At 37.0% G+C, this 18,297-nt stretch overlaps 1 protein-coding gene across 1 annotated transcript in view; it reads left to right on the top strand.

Moving 5' to 3' along the window:
- The first annotated feature begins 1,950 nt into the window (after positions 1 to 1,950).
- The window catches only part of SRP19 (signal recognition particle 19), an 823,764-nt gene continuing 807,417 nt past the window's right edge, over positions 1,951 to 18,297 (top strand). The window contains exon 1 of the mRNA XM_050793075.1: positions 1,951 to 1,960. The gene's annotated coding sequence lies outside the window, so the exon portion shown is untranslated. The remainder of the gene's footprint in view (positions 1,961 to 18,297) is intronic.

Genomic DNA, 18,297 nt, shown 5'->3' with positions numbered 1-18,297 from the left:
GAAGCCCACCTCTTGCATCAATGTGCCTTGGATGTGAGACATGGAGTCAAAGAAGATCATCTTGAAATTTCAAGGTTTAATGACTGCCCTATTCAATTTTGGACTTGCATGGGGACTGTAGCCCCTTTTTTGGCCAATTTCTCCCTTTTGGAATAGGTGTATATTTACCCAATGCCAGTACTCCCATTATATCTAGGAATTAACTAACTTGCTTTTGATTTTACATGCTCATAGGCAGATGGAACTTGCCTTGTCTCAGATCAAACTTTGGACTTGGGCCTTTGAGTTAATGCTGGAATGAGTTAAGACTTTGGGTGACTGTTGGAAGGGCATGATTGTGCTTTGAAATGTGAGGACATGAGATTTGGGAGGGGCCAGGGATGCAATGATATGATTTGGCTATATCCCCACCCAAATCTCATCTTGAATTGTAGTTCCCAAAATCCCTCCATGTCAGGGAGCGACCCAGTGGGACATAATTGAATCATGGGGGTGGTTAATCCAGTCCTGCTGTTCTCATGATAGTGCATGAGTTCTCATGAGATCTGATGGTTTTATGAGGGGCTTTTCCCCCTTTTGCTTGGCACTTCTCTTTCCTGCTGCCATGTGAAGAAGGATATGTTTGCTTCCCTTTCTGCCATGATTGTAAATTTTCTGAGGCCTTCCCCAGCCATGCTGAACTGAGTCAATTAAACCTCTTTCCTTTATAAATTACCTAGTCTCAAGTATGTCTTTATTAGCAGTGTGAGAACGGACTAAAAAGGGCATCCAAATAGAAAGAGAGGAAGTCAAACAATCTTTATTTGCAGACAACATAATCCTATATCTAGAAAACCTCAGTGTCTCAGCCCAAATGCTCCTCCAGCTGATAAGCAACTTCAGCAAAGTTTCAGGATACAAAATCAGTGTACAAAAAGCATTAGCATTCCTATACACCAACAACATCCAAACTGAGAGCCAAATAAAAAAGGCAAACCCACTCACAATTGCCACTAAAAGAATAAAATACCTAGGAATACAGCTAACCAGGGAAGTAAAATATCTCTACAATGAGAATTACAAAACACTGCTCAAAAAAAAAATCAGAGAAGACACAAACAAATGGAAAAACAGTCAATGCTCACACATAGGAAGAATCAATATTAAAATGACTATACTGCCCATACCAATTTATAGATTCAATGCTATTCTTATCAAACTACCAATGACATTCTTCACAGAACAAGAAAAACAAATTATTTAAAAATTTCTATCAATCAAACCAAAATGAAATCCTGAATAGTCAGGTGCAAATAAAACAACAACAACAACAACAACAACAACAAAAAAAAACAACAAAGCTGAAGCCATTACATTACTTGACTTCAAACTATACTACAAGACTACAATAACCAAAACAGCATGATACTGGTACAAAAACAGGCGCATAGACCAATGGAACCAAACAGAGAACCCAGAAATAAGGCTGCACATCTACGACCATTGATTTTCAATAAAGCTGACAAGTAATGGGGAAAAGACTCCCTATTCAATAAATGGTGCTGGGATATTTGGCTAGCCATATGCATAAGATTAAAGCTGGACCCCTTCCTTACACCATACACAAAATCAACTCAAGATGGATTAAAGACTTAAATGCAAGCTCAGTATAGTGGCTCATTCCTGTAATTCCAGTACTCTGGGAGGATGATGTGGGCAGATCACTTGAGGCTAGGAGTTTGACCAGCCTGGCCAACATGGCAAAGCTCCACAGAAAAAAAAAAAAAAAAAAAAAAAAAAAGCTGGGTGTAGTGGCACATGACTGCCTGCAATCCCAGCTACTCAGGAGGCTGAGGCACAAGAATCCGTTGAACCCAATGGGTGGAGGTTGAGAGGTTGCAATGAGCCGAGATCATACCAGTGCACTCCAGCCTGGGTGAGAGAGCAAGATTCTGTCTTAGGGGGAGGATGGGCAGGGGGGAGGGGTGGGGGTTGAAAACTTAAATCTAAAACCCAAAACTCAAAAACCCTGGAGACAACCTAAGCAATATCATCCTGAACATAGGAATGGGCAAAGATGTCATGACAAAAACACCAGAAGCAACCACAACAAAAGCAAGAATTGACAAGTAGGATCTAATTAAATTTGAGAGCTTCTGCATAGCAAGAGAAACTATCAACAGAGTAAAAAGAAACTTCAAAGAATGGGAGAACATATTTGTAAACTGTGCATCTGACAAAGGTCTAATATTCAGCATCTATAAGTAACAAATTCACAAGAGAAAAACAGTCCCATTAAAAAGTAAGCAAAGGACATGAACAGACATTTCTCAAAATAAGACATACATGCAGGCAACAATCATATGAAGAAAAGCTCAGTATCACTGATAATTAGAGAAATGTGAATCAAAACCACAGTGAGATACTATCTCACACCATTGAGAATGGCTACTACCAGAAAGTCAAAAAATAACTGACGGTGGTGAGGTTGCAGAGAAATAAGAACACTTATATACTGTTGGTGGGAGTGTAAATTAGTTCAACCATTGCAGAAACCAGTATGGCAATTTCTCAAAGAGCTAAAGGCAGAACTACCATTTGACCCAGCAATCCCATTACTGGGTATGTACCCAAAGGAATATAAATCATTCTACCATAAAGACACATGCACACGAATGTTCATTATAATACTATTCACAATAGCAAAGAGGTGGAATCAACATAAACGCCCATCAATGGCAGACTGAATAAAGAAAATGTGGTACATATACACCATGGAATACTATGCAGCCATAAAAAAGAAAGAGATTATGTCTTTTGTGGCAACATGGATGGAGCTGGAAGCTATTATCCTTAGCAAACTAATGCAAGAACAGAAAACTTAATACCACATGTTCTTCCTTATAGTTGAGAACTAAATGATAAAAACTTCTGAACACAAAGAAGGAAACAATAGACACTGGGATCTACTTGATGGTGGAGGGTGGGAGGAGGTAGAGGAGCAGAAAAGGTAACTATTGGGTACTGAGCTTAATAACTAGGTGATGAAATAATATGTACAACAAACCCCCATAATACATGTTAACATATGTTACAAACCTTCACATGTTACAAACCTTAGGTACCCCCAAACCTAAAATAAAAGTTTTGTGTTTTTTTTTTTGTGGGAACCTGACACTTAAACAGCTTCTCACAGGGTCTGGAGCAGAGGTGGGAGGATCACCTGGAAAGAGTTTTAGAAATGCCATTATTCATCCCTTACCCCTAAACCAACTAAATGAGTATCTCTGGGGCTGGTATCTGATAGTGATCTTTCGTAAATAGAATTATCATTAGGTAATTCGTAGCCAGAGGTGAAAACTCCTGCTCTAGACAAGTAGTAGTTCAAAGGGTAGTTGGTAGACCAGTATCACCTGGGTAATTGTAGAAATGCAGATTCTCAGGCCCCACCCTAGATCTGCTGAAACGGAAACTCTGCAGGTGGGATGCAGGGACTTGTTTCTTAAAAAGCCCTCCAGGTAATTCTGAAGCTTGCTCAAGCTGGAGAACTATTGATCTAGATAAGTCATGTCAGACCAAAAAAAAAAAAAAAAAAATCAGAAAGGCAGGCAGGTTGAAATAGCTGAGGTTGGAAACCCACTATGGTTCCCTTTTGTACTTTAAAGAATGAAAAATGCACGATGCTCTCCCCCATACGCTTTTGAGAGGGGAGGGCATCTAACCTTCCACCTTTCTCTCTCAAAGAACCCGGGAAAGACATAGACCTCTTGGTTCCAACTGTATTTTAGGATTGTAAATAAAATGCAGAGACTAATAACGGAAACTTGTCTGACCGACAGAAAGGACAGCTGGCCCTTGTGCCTAAGAGGGAGGTAGGGAGAGAGATAGGGAGGGAGGGCAAGGGTTTTACGGACCAGAAAAGAATAACCTGAAAATAAAATGATTAAAACTGAAAAAAAGAAAAATATCAGTTACATCAAGAAATGGCAAATGGAAGTTTTCCAACACCAAAGCTTCCTAAGAAACCCCCAAAGCAGCCTGGGAGGAAGAGCATTTGGGCAACTGCCATAGAGGGGCAGCAACACCAGCTCATTCAGTTTAGACTTTCATGTCCCATTCCCTCTCCTCTTTTCCTTCCCCTCCCTCACCCTGCAAGAGCCAGAAACCACTTCAAGGATAGGGATGAAGGGGTGAAAAATCCAAGAGGGATCATGAAAGGGCAAATTATGCTCCTCTTCCCTACTGTGAGTTGCCTTCTAAGCCTGGGGCAGGAACAGACCGGGGAAGGGGAAAAAATTTAATTGGGTAAGAGATAGAGGTTTGTATTTAGATAAAATCAAAGTTTCTAATATCTGAAAATGAGACTTTCTCAAAGTTTCTAATACCGAAAATGAGACTTTCTCCAATTCCTGAATATGATTAGAAAACTATGGGCTCTGTCTGAAATCATTTCCTGGGATGAAGAAAGGAGAGCAGGCAAAAATAGTTCAAGAGCAAGGTAAAAACAAATAATGAAATAACATTTCTTCCTGCCAGCCTCTTACCAATAAATAAAATAGTTACATGGAAACATTTCTAGATCCAGCCCAGAAGACATGTATCCCCTTGTTCTCTTGAAGCAAGAAAATTAACAAAGAGAGGTGACTCTTTACCTACACTCAGTGCATGCCTTGAGGAAAGATATAGGATATGGGGATGATTCATATATTCCAAATCTTACTGATAAGGAAACTGACACTCTGACCAAGGAGGCAGCTGATATTAATAATGGAGGTAGCATTTCCTAAGTGCTATGCACCAGCTGTGTGCTGAGAGTCTTACACGCATATTTCACTGAATCCAACAATAACCCTATGAGGTGGGTTCTATTATTATCCCCAGCACAGGAAGCCAAACTCAGGTCTTTCCTGTATCCTGCTTCACTATCCTAGGAAGCCTGGGGCTCTGGGAAGCCAAAGAGAAACTTAAGGCAAGAAATCTCATCTTACTTTCAGTCTATAGTCAGGAAAATGTACCATAGGCACCCCTAGAGCTAAAGAAATGTGTTTTAGATTTAATGCCCACTTTTCTTTTCATGTCAGGAGCAGATCCTTGCAACAAAATTACAGAAGAGAGTGAATTTTACTAATTATCCATTTGTAGCCCAAAATTACTTGATTCATACCAATAGTTACTGGGCTGTTTCAAAAATACTCATTTTCTCAATTTAAAGCTGTCAGACACAAACTCTTCAGTTGCAGCAGCATGGTATAAAATTAACCACCAAGCACATTTCTACTGCCAAGAATAAAGACTTAGAACCACAAAATGTGGATGGTTTACTGTGCTATAGTTAACTTTATACAGCATTATTAGTTTTCTTCCTAAGAAGGAGCACAGTATTAGGCTTGGACATATCGCTCAGTGGCAGGTAGTCTCAGGGAAATGTATTCCCAGGAGTCACAGAAACTGTACTAGCTGAAGAATACTTACAGTATACAAGTGCACAAATTACACAAGTAAGAAGGACAAGGAAGCAGACAGGAGAACAATCATTCCAGTTTTCTCAGGGCATAGAATGTGACATTTGTAAGTCTTAGCTATGATGGTACTGAAATACACAAAGGCACCTTTGGTCACCACCTCAGCCTTTTATTTTTATCTGCATGGCAAGGTTACATTCTGCTGTTTCAGTAAAGAAATGTGTTTTTCAATTTTATAGGCTATGTACTAAGAAATCTTACTACATGGAGACTTCAGTTAATTTTTAGAAATCAATTTTATAACCAATTCTGTGTCCTCTCTATCTTTATGCTGAGCTTGTTTTGAGCAAATGTATTCTGTAGTCAACACCTTTCATTCATTTGCTGTGTTAGGATTCGTTTTCTGGGTTCTTAGCACATAAGACAGCATCATACACCACTGTGGGATTGGTTTTCAAGGTGGGCAATAAGAAAATGGAGGATTTGGAAAGGACCTAAAGGAAGCAAGAAACTGTCAACTGTCTTAAATACTTTTAACCTCTCTGAGTTTGCTCATTTCTTATCCCCTTTGGATGATTAGGTGTTAAACAATTAAAATAAAAAGATCCTGTGTTCTGTCTTTGGATACAGGAAGCAAAAGGGAAGGACTGCATCTGAGCCTTCAGCCAGACTCATGGAGAAAGGGGACTCCCCAACGCCTCGCACCAAACACACAAGAAGTAAGAAGTTAAATAGTAGCATCATCCAATGAGAAAGTTAAAACAGAAGACATAAAAGGAAGAACGCCAGAGCTCTTGGGACAATGTGGGCCATGTTGTGGGGGATGAGGGGAGGTCACGTCACAGCAGTGACAAATGCACAATCCACAGGACTGCCGATCCTCGTTCTGCCTTCCCCTTTGGGGAAGGTAAGGATGGGGTTGTGTTTAGGCAAAGCACCATACCAATACAAGCATATGCCAGACAGCAGGGTCATGTTCAACAAAATGTTTTCCACTGACTTTGTTTTGAAGAAACAGTTCTCCCTATTTAAAGAACTTGATAAAGAATGTCCAGGCATTTATTCTCTCTGGTACTGTGGGCCCATCAAGCCAAGTCAAAAATTGTCACCTTAAACTAAAGAACTAAAGTGATTCTCCACAACTTGGTATGCTGAGCAGTTTCAAAATCAAAGTACAACAGAATAGAAAAGTAGGTAAAAGGAGAAATTACCTGAGTTATCACATAGAAACGTTTCCTACAAGGTAGTTTTTTTTTGTTGTTTTTTTTTTTTTTTTAATTTCCCTCTCCAGAGCAAGCCCTCAAGGGGAAAGGAAAAAAAAAAAAAGATTTGTGTACATTGCTTATATTCAGACATTCATGTTTGGAATATCTACTGAAACTACAACTAAATGATCTCAGAAACCTGGACAAACACTGCAATTTAAAAAATAATGCCTACTCCTTCCAAACCAATCTCAGAGGCAACAAGGGGTATAGCACTGCAAGGAGTCATTCTGCAGTTCATAAAAACAATTCTGCTTTATGAAAATGGGTGATACACGAAACAAGCAAACATTCTCTGTTTCTGAAGCATCCACAGTTCCTAGGTTGGTATTTATATTAACCTGGATTGTTCCCTTTTTAATGTTAAGTAACATAGTGTTACCTAAATTTCTTTTTTTTCCTTTATCACATTTTTCTTACGTCACATTTGCACTACAGTACAGAAACACCATGCTAGTAATTACATGTTCCTTACTGTGTGTTTCTTCTCTGTTCTGGGTTAATTCTCCTGATATTTGTCATGAAACCCAGGGAAATCAGATTTATATTCACGGAAATATAAAAAGAATGCTGGAAATGTCTGTCATCAATCCCAGATGTTCTGTCTGCTGAGATTCATAAAGCTGAAAGATAATTTCAAGAAACCATTTGGGGATTTTAAAAACGGAATTTTACATCATCTGATATCATTTACTAATGTTCCAGAAGGGCAGATTACCTGAAGAAATAGGTAGGTTCTCTTGAGCTCCTAGAGTTATTACTGATAAGACTGAACTAACTTTTGTGTGAGAGAATACACTGTTTATACATCAAAGGAATTCTCATGTACACCTTGTGAGTATCACAAAACAAATATTGCACACCACCAAACACTTCAAATAATTACTGTATCAAAAGAGAGAGATGACATCAAAATTTCAACTGATTAAAAACATTAAAACACGAAACATGTAAGAGTAGCCATTATTGTTTCCTACATGTACTGGTGATGGCAAATGCAATATAAAATAAAATTTGATGAAAGTCAGCTTTAGGCCTGGTGGATCTTACTATGCATGATCCTGCTCAGTTGCTCCTCAATTTGATCTACCAAATACTGTTTGTCTCAAGGAAACTGAAATAGTCCACAATGATTTGGTCCAGCCTCCTTGCTGTTCAGATATCCATATTTAAATAATCCAAAATATGCAGTTGTTCATCTAATTTTTAAAGTCCTTCAGAAATAGGAATCTTACAGTCTCTTCATAATAATAAGATGCTTCCTTCATATAAATTTATTCTTTCTGTTTACCATTAAACCCACTGCAGTGAAAGTAGATCTTACCATGGCAGCAGATAGATGTTTTGTTCATTGATAAAGAATCAACAATACATGATAGGGAGCAAAGAGACAGCAGCAGGATATAAAGAGAAATATTAAGACTAGCTCATGAACACATGGCCTACAGCAGTGGTTCTCAAACTAGCCTATATCAGAATCACCTGGAGAACATATTAAACAGATTGTTGGCCCCATCCCCAGAGTTTCTAATTTAGTAAGTTTGATGTAACATAATACCTAAAAAGTTTGCATTTCTAAAAATTTCCCAGTGATGCTAATATTGCTGGTCCAGGGACCACATTTTGAGAACCACTGACCTATAATATTCGTTCCTGCCAAAAGCCCTAACCTCCTGAGACACCCCTCCAAAAAACGTGTACAGTACGAAGACAGGCAATTTTTTAATCTTTCATTTCACCTAAAAACATTTTTTACATGCTATAGGGATTAGGTCTGTTTCCCTAACATTTGTTTCCCTCACAGTGGAGCTAATTACTCTCATCCAAAAAGATCCAAAGAGTGTTAAATGATTATTTCCCAGACTGGAGTGTCATCTTTCTAGGTATTTACATTTCAAGGAGGAATAAGCAGGCCTCAGAACTTGAAGACATTTCTTGCTGGTAAAAGTCAAGACACACAGGGAATTCTGGATGCTGGAGAAATTTTACTTATAAACCAAAGAACTGGAGTAAAGATTCAGGTCCATTATGTTTTCAAAGAGGCCTTTTCAGGAAGGGAAGGGACTGCTACCTCCTTTCCCATTATAAGCAGATAAAAATCATTTTTCTTGTTCTTTACCTCTGGAGTCTTCAGCTACTCCAGTAGAACATTTGGCCTCGCTTTTATCACATCATCCCAGAGGTGAAGTCTGGGGCAGCAGGGGCTGACATGCTTAAGAAATCTCTCTCTGATCCAGTATGCCTTGTGTGTGCACTCAGGGTAAGTTAATAAAAATTAATATTAAGAACCCAATAGCAGCCTAGCCCTAAATCACCTCTGCTATGATTAGGATGCCTAACATTTCCTGATAAGAATCAGGACTGCACCCAATTGATTCTGTAAAAAAGAGTATTAAATTGTATGCAAATTATTTCTATCTAGTGGGGAAAAAAATTACCCCATATGTTATCGTTTATTGCCTTTAAGGCCATTAACAAGTTTCCAATCTAACTTAGCAATCTCATCTTAACATTCTCTTATTGAATTTCCTATAAATACCCACTTTCTCAAATATTCTTGGAATCAGCTTTCTATATTACTGATTACTGCACTAACTGATGAGTTGAGTGAAATCATTGACAGGTGCTTATATTTGTAGGAGTTATGCTTTGACCTATTTGAAAAATACATTTACCAGAGGGTCCCACAGTCATCAGGCCAACAGAACATCTAGCAGATGTAGGTGGTGTGTGTTTTGTTTGCATCTCTGCCAACTGATCATGGAAATTCTGTCTCTTGACAAAAACAAAAAACAGACTCAGCTTACTTGAGACAGCACCATCATCACTTCTCTAATATTAATATGCACTTTACCCTGCTTGAAATGGGAGAAAAGCAACTCTTATAGCCACTCTTTAGCAAAAGAGTCTCTCAGAATGTCTAGGTAGCACAACTCCAAGAACTCCTGGAACTTCTCATAAAATTCCATTTAAATGATACCCTCTGAAGTTGTGCAAGGTGGGTGGCTCTGAATTAGCCCCCCTGGGTCTTCAGACAGAAAGGATCATTAAAGCATATTTTATTTTATCCATACTCTGTGGGTTTTTAGTTGTATGAATAACTGCTCATCTAGAGGATGAAGAGCCTACCTAGGTCCATATCTAGAATTATATAATTAACGAGGAAAGGGGAAGTTATAGGCTGCTGAAATGTATATAATAAGCCTCAGTCCATTCCATTTTTCTTGCTTTATGCAGAAAGCCACTTCCTCCTCTGTAGAAGTAGATGCACTAAGTCATTTCTTGACTCTCAAGCACTAAAGAAGCACAGAGGGTCAGAAAGACATGGCAAGCCCAGCTATCTCTACTCATTCCTTTCCAGAGCACCTTTGCTTCAGAAGCAATTTCTGGTCCTTCCATCCAGCTATATACATGGTCCATGTAACAGCTCTTGATAGAAATAATTTTGCTGAATCATTGTGTGTGAAGCCATTTGCCTGTGTTGAGATGTGCACAGTCAACAATGCACCACAGAAGACCTCTGTCAAGAATGTCCTTCATTATATCACACAATGCCACTTCTATTAAGACTTAAGGAAATACCTGCCTGTCCCCAGCCTCAGGAATACTTCTGCATCTCCAAAGCCACAAACATGTATCTTTCGTACACCTCACCCCATGTATCTCTCTTCTAAATGGCTGCTAGAATCTGATACTCAAGCTTGAGGGCCTTTGGGTCTTTGTGATTGGCATTTTTAAAAGTAAAGTCATTTCTTGCTTCATTCTAATATCCATGCCTTTGTATTACTTTTCCTTTAACATTATTTTACTCTCTTTTATTTACATTCTGTCTCTCACACACACACATGCATACACACACACACACACACACACACACACACCCCTGTAAACATCAGACCTGTCTGGAACAAGGCAGGCAGTGGAAGAAAGGAATTGTAAACTCTCTAAGTCCAGGATTTAGTATACTAGCCCTTTGTTAACTTATGCCCTAATGACTGCACATATTATTCATCTATGATTCTTCCTCTCCTTATTTCCCAATTCTCCTCCCTCCACCCAGTTTTATCATAAACACTAATCAGTGGCTTATCGAATATTCAGTGATTTTTTTTTTAAGAAATGCATCTCTTGATATCTGCTAGTTATTTAAAAGTTGCCAAGCAACTGGGAAGAATGGATTAATGGCAATTGTTCATTTGGGGGAAGTGGCTTTTTGAATTAGGAGACAGTAATTTTTATATTCAAGTCTGTGTGCAGCCAAAAGTAAAATTTATTACTGCAGAATATGTTTCTGATTGTGTTTTAAACTTTCACTGACCACCAGCAGCATATGAAGTACCGTAAACAACAGCATTAGACATATTACAGCCTAGGGGGCATGCTACCTAAAATGGTCATTTTCCTGCTTCTGTCTAATATAATTCTGTTCATTTGGTGTATTATGTTAATTTAGTTTTTATTTGTCCTCTCTTATTCATCATTATTTTAAAAGGCCTATATCTATCAGGAAATATTCCCAAGTGATTCTATTCATATGAAGAAAAGAAAAATCTAATTTGCAGAAAATATCTGAATCCCAACTGTGTTATAAATTCTGAGCTCTCATGTCTTGATACAATTTGAATAATAGCCTCTTTATTTGTTTTAATGTTGCAAATCTAGATGTTAAATGTTTTGCTTTGCTTCTTGTTACCTCCAGAAATTCAGAAATTATTCCCTTCAGGTATGTATCTTTTTAAGTGCATTATAATTTCTTGTGCATTATGATTCCTCATGTAAAAGTTAGGACAGGGTGAAGGTTACTCTTCTCCTCAAATAGCTGTAGTACTGAATTACACACATGGTGAAGGCTACCTAAATCTTTGTTGACTGTGAAAGAAAGGCACGCCTTCCAGTGCCCACGTCCATCATTCAGTCTCTCTCCACTGGCCTCACGATGCATACACTATGTTACTACAGCTCCAGCTTTCCCTGACCTATATTCCCTTGCAGCTGTCCATGATCTTTGGCACATGTGCACACAATATAATTAAGAAGCATCATTAACATCAAACATGGGAAAAGCTGGGGAAGCAACAATTCTTCTTCCCTTCTTTAAACAGCACAAAAGCTCAAAAGACAGAGAGAAAATGGTCACACAGCTCAGACAGAAAGTTGTATAATGCCCCACAGCAGAGCAATAGTGTAAAATGTGAGGTATAACTCATCCCTCTCTTTCTGAAACTGGTGATTCCCCAATCCTTCCAAGTTCTAGGACTGGATAAACAATTTGTGTTTGTCATTGGCTAGTTCTAACAACTCCAGATAAGTTACAACCATTCGGATGTGCTTTCTTTTTGGAGAATTTAAAAAGAGTGACTGAAATCTAGGGCCCCTCTGAGGACATCTGAGTCACCCCAAATAATCAGAAGAATTTCTATTTTGCTAAAATGTTCACTCTCCCAAACTTGCTTTGCCTTTATGGCAGTTAGAAGCTCATTAAAAAGCTTCTGTTTCTACCCAGCATATATAGGCCATATACATTTACCTACTCTACCTTTCAAAACCTCACTGCATGCATAAAATGAAGGAAAAAAAAAAAAACCCTTTGCTTTGTATTAGTTTACTGAAGCTGCTATAACATGACCACACATTTGGTGGCTTAAAACAGTAATAATTAATTCCTTCACAATTCTGGAAGCCAGAAGTCTGAAATAAATATCACTAGGAAGAAATCAAGATGCCAGCAGGGCCACGTGCCCTTTGGAAGAAGAGAAGCCGTTCCTCACCTCTTTCAGCTTCTGATGGCTGCCAGTATTCCTCGGTGTGGGGGTGCATCATTCTAATCTACCTTCATGGTCGCATTTTCTTCTCCCTTTCTGCCTGCTACAAATCTCCACCTGTCTCTCTTTTATAAGGATTCTTGTTATTGCATTTAGAGCCCACCTGGATATCCAGGATAATCTCTCATTTCAAGATCTTTAACTTAATCACATCTGTAAAGTATTTGCCACATAAGAAAACTCCATGATTTCCAGGAATTAGGACATGGCTACCTTTGAAAGGAGCCATTATTCAGCTTAGCACATACCCAAAACAATGCCAAGAGGGAAAATGACAGAGCCTAAGAAAGCACACCTTTCTAGAAGAGTAAAATAGATGGAACAGTGGGGACTACTACAACAGAGTAAAGGAAGAGGGGGATGGAAACAAAGAGTGAACCACAGCATGGACCTAGATTCTGCTCCTAAACTCAACAGGAGAGCAGAGGCTATTCTCTGGAGAAATAAAATCAGAAGGATCCCGGTTATGGCCACAAAGCAGAATGGAGGAGAGAAGTGTGACACAGGACTGAAAACTAGAAAATTAACGAAAAGTCTACTCAGTGAACTAAACTACTTGCAAACTCAAAATGCCATCATAAAGCTCTAAGTCAGGGAACTGAAGGATTGCTCTCTAGGGGGAAAAAGAAAGGAATTTCAGAGAAATGCACCCACAAATAAGAGCATTTGGTCTCATCCCAATTAAAAGACTAGCTTCCTCCCTTAAGACTTATAATAGCAATTCTCAAACTTTCTAGTCTCAAAATCTCTTTACACTCATAAATATCGTTACAGATCCCAAAAAGCTCTTGTTTATGCAGGTAATGTCTATCAAGTTTTAACATATTAGAAATTAACCTGTGAATTTTAAAAAATATATAATTCATTTCAAAATAACAATAATCCACTATATAACATAAAAAAGTGTTTTCATGAAAAATAACTATGTTCTCAAAAAAAAAAAAAAAAAGATGTAGTAGAAGTATGGTATTTTTGGCAACCTCTTTAACGTCTGTCTTAATAAAAGATAGCAGGATTCTCATATCTGCTTCTGCATTTAATCTATTGCAACATGTAAATTTTGTTGGTGTATGAAAAAATGCACCCTCCCAGCAATATGTAGTTGGAAAAGGGAAGAGTATTTTAATAGCCCTTTCAGATAATTGCAGATTCAAACTACACTCCAACTTGAAAAGGAGTAGTTTCTTAAAGGTTAATTGCAACGTAGAATCTGAAACCACATCAATGAACTTTTTGATTCTATTACATTAAAGTCTGTCCTGCACTTTGAATGTATTTTTACCCATGCATGGGATTTTGTAGCACCATGCATTTATCATTTGGAAAACCTTTGTTCACAGAGTTATAAAGATCTTCCAAATGTTGACAGATTTCATTACATAATATTAAAAAATTACATTTGTTAATATTACCACTAATCTCATCAGAAAATTTTGTAATGATTGGAAAGCTCTTAAGTTCCTAGTTGCCAATACAAGTTTTCCAAACTTCTGATTTTTTGAAAGCTCACATTTTATCATTACCAGTAAGGCCACTTTATTTATTTTCAAAAAATGTCTGGCAAATACCCACATCTGCATAACCATAGTTTTTCAGTCAGTCATTCTTTCAAGTAAAAATGGTTTCCATGAAGAAAAAAATGGTGACTTCAACTCTCCATTCAATTACACTAGTGCTTTTCCTTGCGACAGCCATTGTATTTCAGAATGCAGCAGAATAGTAGGCATAATTCCCATTTTCTCACATAAAATATTAAAAGATGTATACTCAATTTCAAGTTTTATTGCTTTATCAAGGCCAACATCAAGTAAAACTAGCATATTTCTTTTTTACAACAGTGTGTGGTGGTAAAGAATATACTAAAGGTATACTAAGTATACCTTCGTGCCATTTCCTTTGTCCATGGCAAAGGCTTCAGCAGTTTTACCCATCACTGTTTGGCACCATCAGCACAAAAGTTAACGTAGTAAAAAAGGCAAATAAAACCTTGGCATTAATATGAAAATAGTACAGACCTCATGAACTCCCTACAAAGTTCTCTGGGACCTCAGGGGTCCTTGAACAACACTTTGAGAACCATTGCCCCACAGTAAAATAAACAAATATTGTCTTCATGTTCTGAGAGTCCAAGATGCATTTAGTCCCTTACGTAAAACAGGAAGAGTCAATTAAAAGTAACCTGTGTGTTGAGGGTTCCCAAGAGCTTCTACAGACTCAATGATTCACTAGAAGGACACACAGGACTCAGAAAAGTGGTTACATTTATGGTTATATTTTAATACAATGAAAGGATATATACAAAAGTCAGCAAAAGGAAAGGGCACATGGGGCAAATTCCAAGAGAAACCAGGCACAAGCTTCCAGGTGTCTACTGCCAGTAGAGTCACAAAGGGCTGCAATTAATTTCTTAGTAATGACATGTGACACAATGAAAGTGTTGCCAACTAGGAAAGCTCACCTGCGTTTTGAGGTACAGGGATTTTATCGAGGAGTCAGTTATACAGGCAAGCAAGACAATGTATGATTAATCTCAGCTACTCACACTTCTACCCCCATCACTCAGAGCAAAAAGAGGCATTCACCATAAATCACACGGTTAGCATAAAATATCTGATCAAACTGGTATACGGTGACCAAGGCCATCGGGACACAAATGCCATCTTATCAGTCAGACTATCCCAGGGACTCAGGATTTATCTCCCAAGAGCCAGCCAAGAGCCAATCCTAAATGCAGGCCTTTCTTTGAAATGTACAGGATTTGAGTAACCCAGGCCTGCTGAGTTAACCCTTTCCTGCTCAACCTACCTCTAACATGAAAGAAAAAGATAAAAACAAGAAGCTGAAAGAAGAGATAGAAACAAAGCAACAGTAGAGAACAATCCAAATAAAGTACAATTAATCAACTCAATAAGAGAAGAAAAGATACTGCATTCATAAAACAAAGTAAGAAAGCTACACAATGATCAGAAGATAAGAAAGAGCTCCTGGAAATTAACTATCATCATATAACACCCAAAATAGAGAAATCATTCAAATGGTAGAAAGTTAAAACAGAAATTACCAAGAAAGTAGAATAAAATAGAGAGACAGAAAATATAAAAGGAAAAGTAAGAGATATAGAACAAAACTCTCTAGAATTGATTCAGGATAGCCAATGAATAATAGCAATATCAAAATGAGAGAACAGGTAGGAAGAATAGTTCAAATAAATCATACAAGATATTTTTTCAGAACTAAAAGGTAAGCATCTAGAGTTTGAAAGGGCCAATAAAGTGACTAGAACAATGAAAGCATATGTAATTTTTACAAAATTTCAGAATGCCAGAGAAAATGAGAAGATCCTAAAAGCTTCCACAGAGAAAAAGCCCTTGAATACAAAAGTGAGACTGAGAATGGTATCAAATTTCACAACAGCAGTACTGAATGCTAGAAGACAGTGAAACAATGCTTCAAAATCTGAGAAAATATTATCTCTACTTAAAATTCTGTTTGAAGCCATAGTATCAACCAAGTATGATGGTAAACTAGAAATAGACTAGACACAAAAGGTTGACCCATGCCCCCTTTTGAAAGATATGCTCCAGCAAAAAAGGGCGTCAGTCAGGAAAGAGAAATTCATAGATTACAGGCTCCAACAAAAGAAGAGTGAGTGTCAAAGGTCTTGAGGGATAGGAGAGATTTGTGAAAGGATACCAATTTACAGTTAGATGGGAAGAATAAGTTCTAGTGCTCTATAGCCTATCGGACGACTATAGTTAACAATAATGTATTAAATAGCTTTAAATAGCTAAAAGGAGGATGTTGAACATTCCAAACACAATGAAATGATAAATGTTTGAGATGATGAATATGCTAATTACCCTGGTCCAAATACTATACATTACATCTACCAAAACATCACTATGTGCCCCATGAATAGGTACAATTATTATTTGCCAATTAAACAAATCAAAAAATTAAGGCACAATATTTTTAATCATTTTTTTAAAAAAGAAAGGTCCCACAGTAATCTCAGGCATCACTTTGTTTTTTCATTAAAAGTACAACCACCACACAACCTCTGGGAATAGCTTTAAGTGTTTTTCAAGCAATATCTCATTCTAACTTCTCAAGAGGCCAGTGGGAACCTTCTTATCTTCATCTTTCCAATGAAAAAAATTGTGTGGTAGGGAAGTTAATACTTTCCCCCACGTTCACATGAGTAGTAATTGGCGAAGCTAGGACTTGAACCCATGGAGAACCCAATGCCCATTCCCTTAACCATATACTGTCTCCAAGGCAACAAATACGGAAAAGAATCATAGTGGTAGAAATTGTAGCAATAGCAAATGTCTTGAATATCCAATAATCAAGCTGCAGATACATCTCAAGACATTAGTTAGAAACTCTTGTACTATTTTATGCTAAACATCCATCTACCTTTCCTTTCAAATGACCCCAGCTAGAACAACAAATGGCTGGAACATATAAATAACTTAATAAATACTGGTTGGGTGAGTTAACTCAATAATCTCAACAATGCATCTATCTGAAATATCTTAATAGCTAAAAATTTTTTATAGTTAGCTTATAGTTAATATAGCAACTTAATTTATAGTCAACAATTTGTTCCTTGTGAAAAAAATTTTATCATAAAGATCTGATATGCATAATCACCCCAAGTTAGTAATAGTATAAATTTTAAGCATAAAGATTGTGGGGGAAAATCGTATTACCTTTTTAATTGATAATAAAGTAGGATTTGAAATATATTATTTCTGTTCAAGTTGCAATTAGAAAAATATATACTGGCAATTATTAAAACAAAAATTGGTCTTGATTAGTAACCATATTTTACAGAATCACTTTTTTATATTTTAATCTGTTATCAATAAGGAAGAAGATATATAATGACACACTTAAAGCATCTAAAATTTATTTCAAATATTATATATGCTCCAAATATATAAGCCCACTTGTATTTATTCTATAAAGGAAAATAAGGTCAATTTCTAATTTCACAGAACATTGGTGTGTACTTTCAAAGTACTGATTTTGCCTCTGACAGAGTTATCTCATTCCATTAGAAAATTAGGGCTTAGAGGTTATCAGAAACATAGCAGAATATTACATGTGCATGATGGCAATTTATCCCTGAGCATTCTCCATTTCATTTCCTCTAGATTTCCACTTTCCTTCTGCAGACAGCCAGACATGACACACTACAATGAAGTATTGATCTAAAATTTTAATTTCTTAGTTGGATTAAAAGAATTTTCAGAATCATTATTCAGACCATTGGTATATTTCAAGTTATATTTACAAATTCTAGGAACAAAAATAAATATACCTGAAAATATTCATCTATGTTCATAAATTTATCTTTTGTGAAATGTTTATAGAATTATTCAAACTAGATTGTAGATAGTAAAATTCTTCAAAGTTTACCATGTTAGCAAGCATTAGTGTCTCTAAGCTATTTTTATTTCCCAAATTCAACTAAAGATGGAAATTTATTTTTAAAGGTAGTGGTATCCTATGACAAACATATTGCATGACATTTTTTTAGAACAGGCAAGGTAGAATAAGGAACAGGAAGTCTTGGGAAGCTCAATTATTTTTTATCTGTTTAATCTGGAAGAAGCAAAAGAAGGGAGAAACTAAAGACATTATATGGGGTAATTAATGTACAAACATTTTTTAAGCCATACAGCATTATGCAAATTAAAGGTATTATTTATTTAGAAATTGACATATTTTTCTCCTTTAATTGTTGAGCATCTGAAAAGA

Source organism: Macaca thibetana, chromosome 6 (genome assembly GCF_024542745.1).
Source record: "Macaca thibetana thibetana isolate TM-01 chromosome 6, ASM2454274v1, whole genome shotgun sequence".
NCBI classification, from domain to species: domain Eukaryota; kingdom Metazoa; phylum Chordata; class Mammalia; order Primates; family Cercopithecidae; genus Macaca; species Macaca thibetana.
This window is presented reverse-complemented; position numbering and strand designations above follow the sequence as displayed.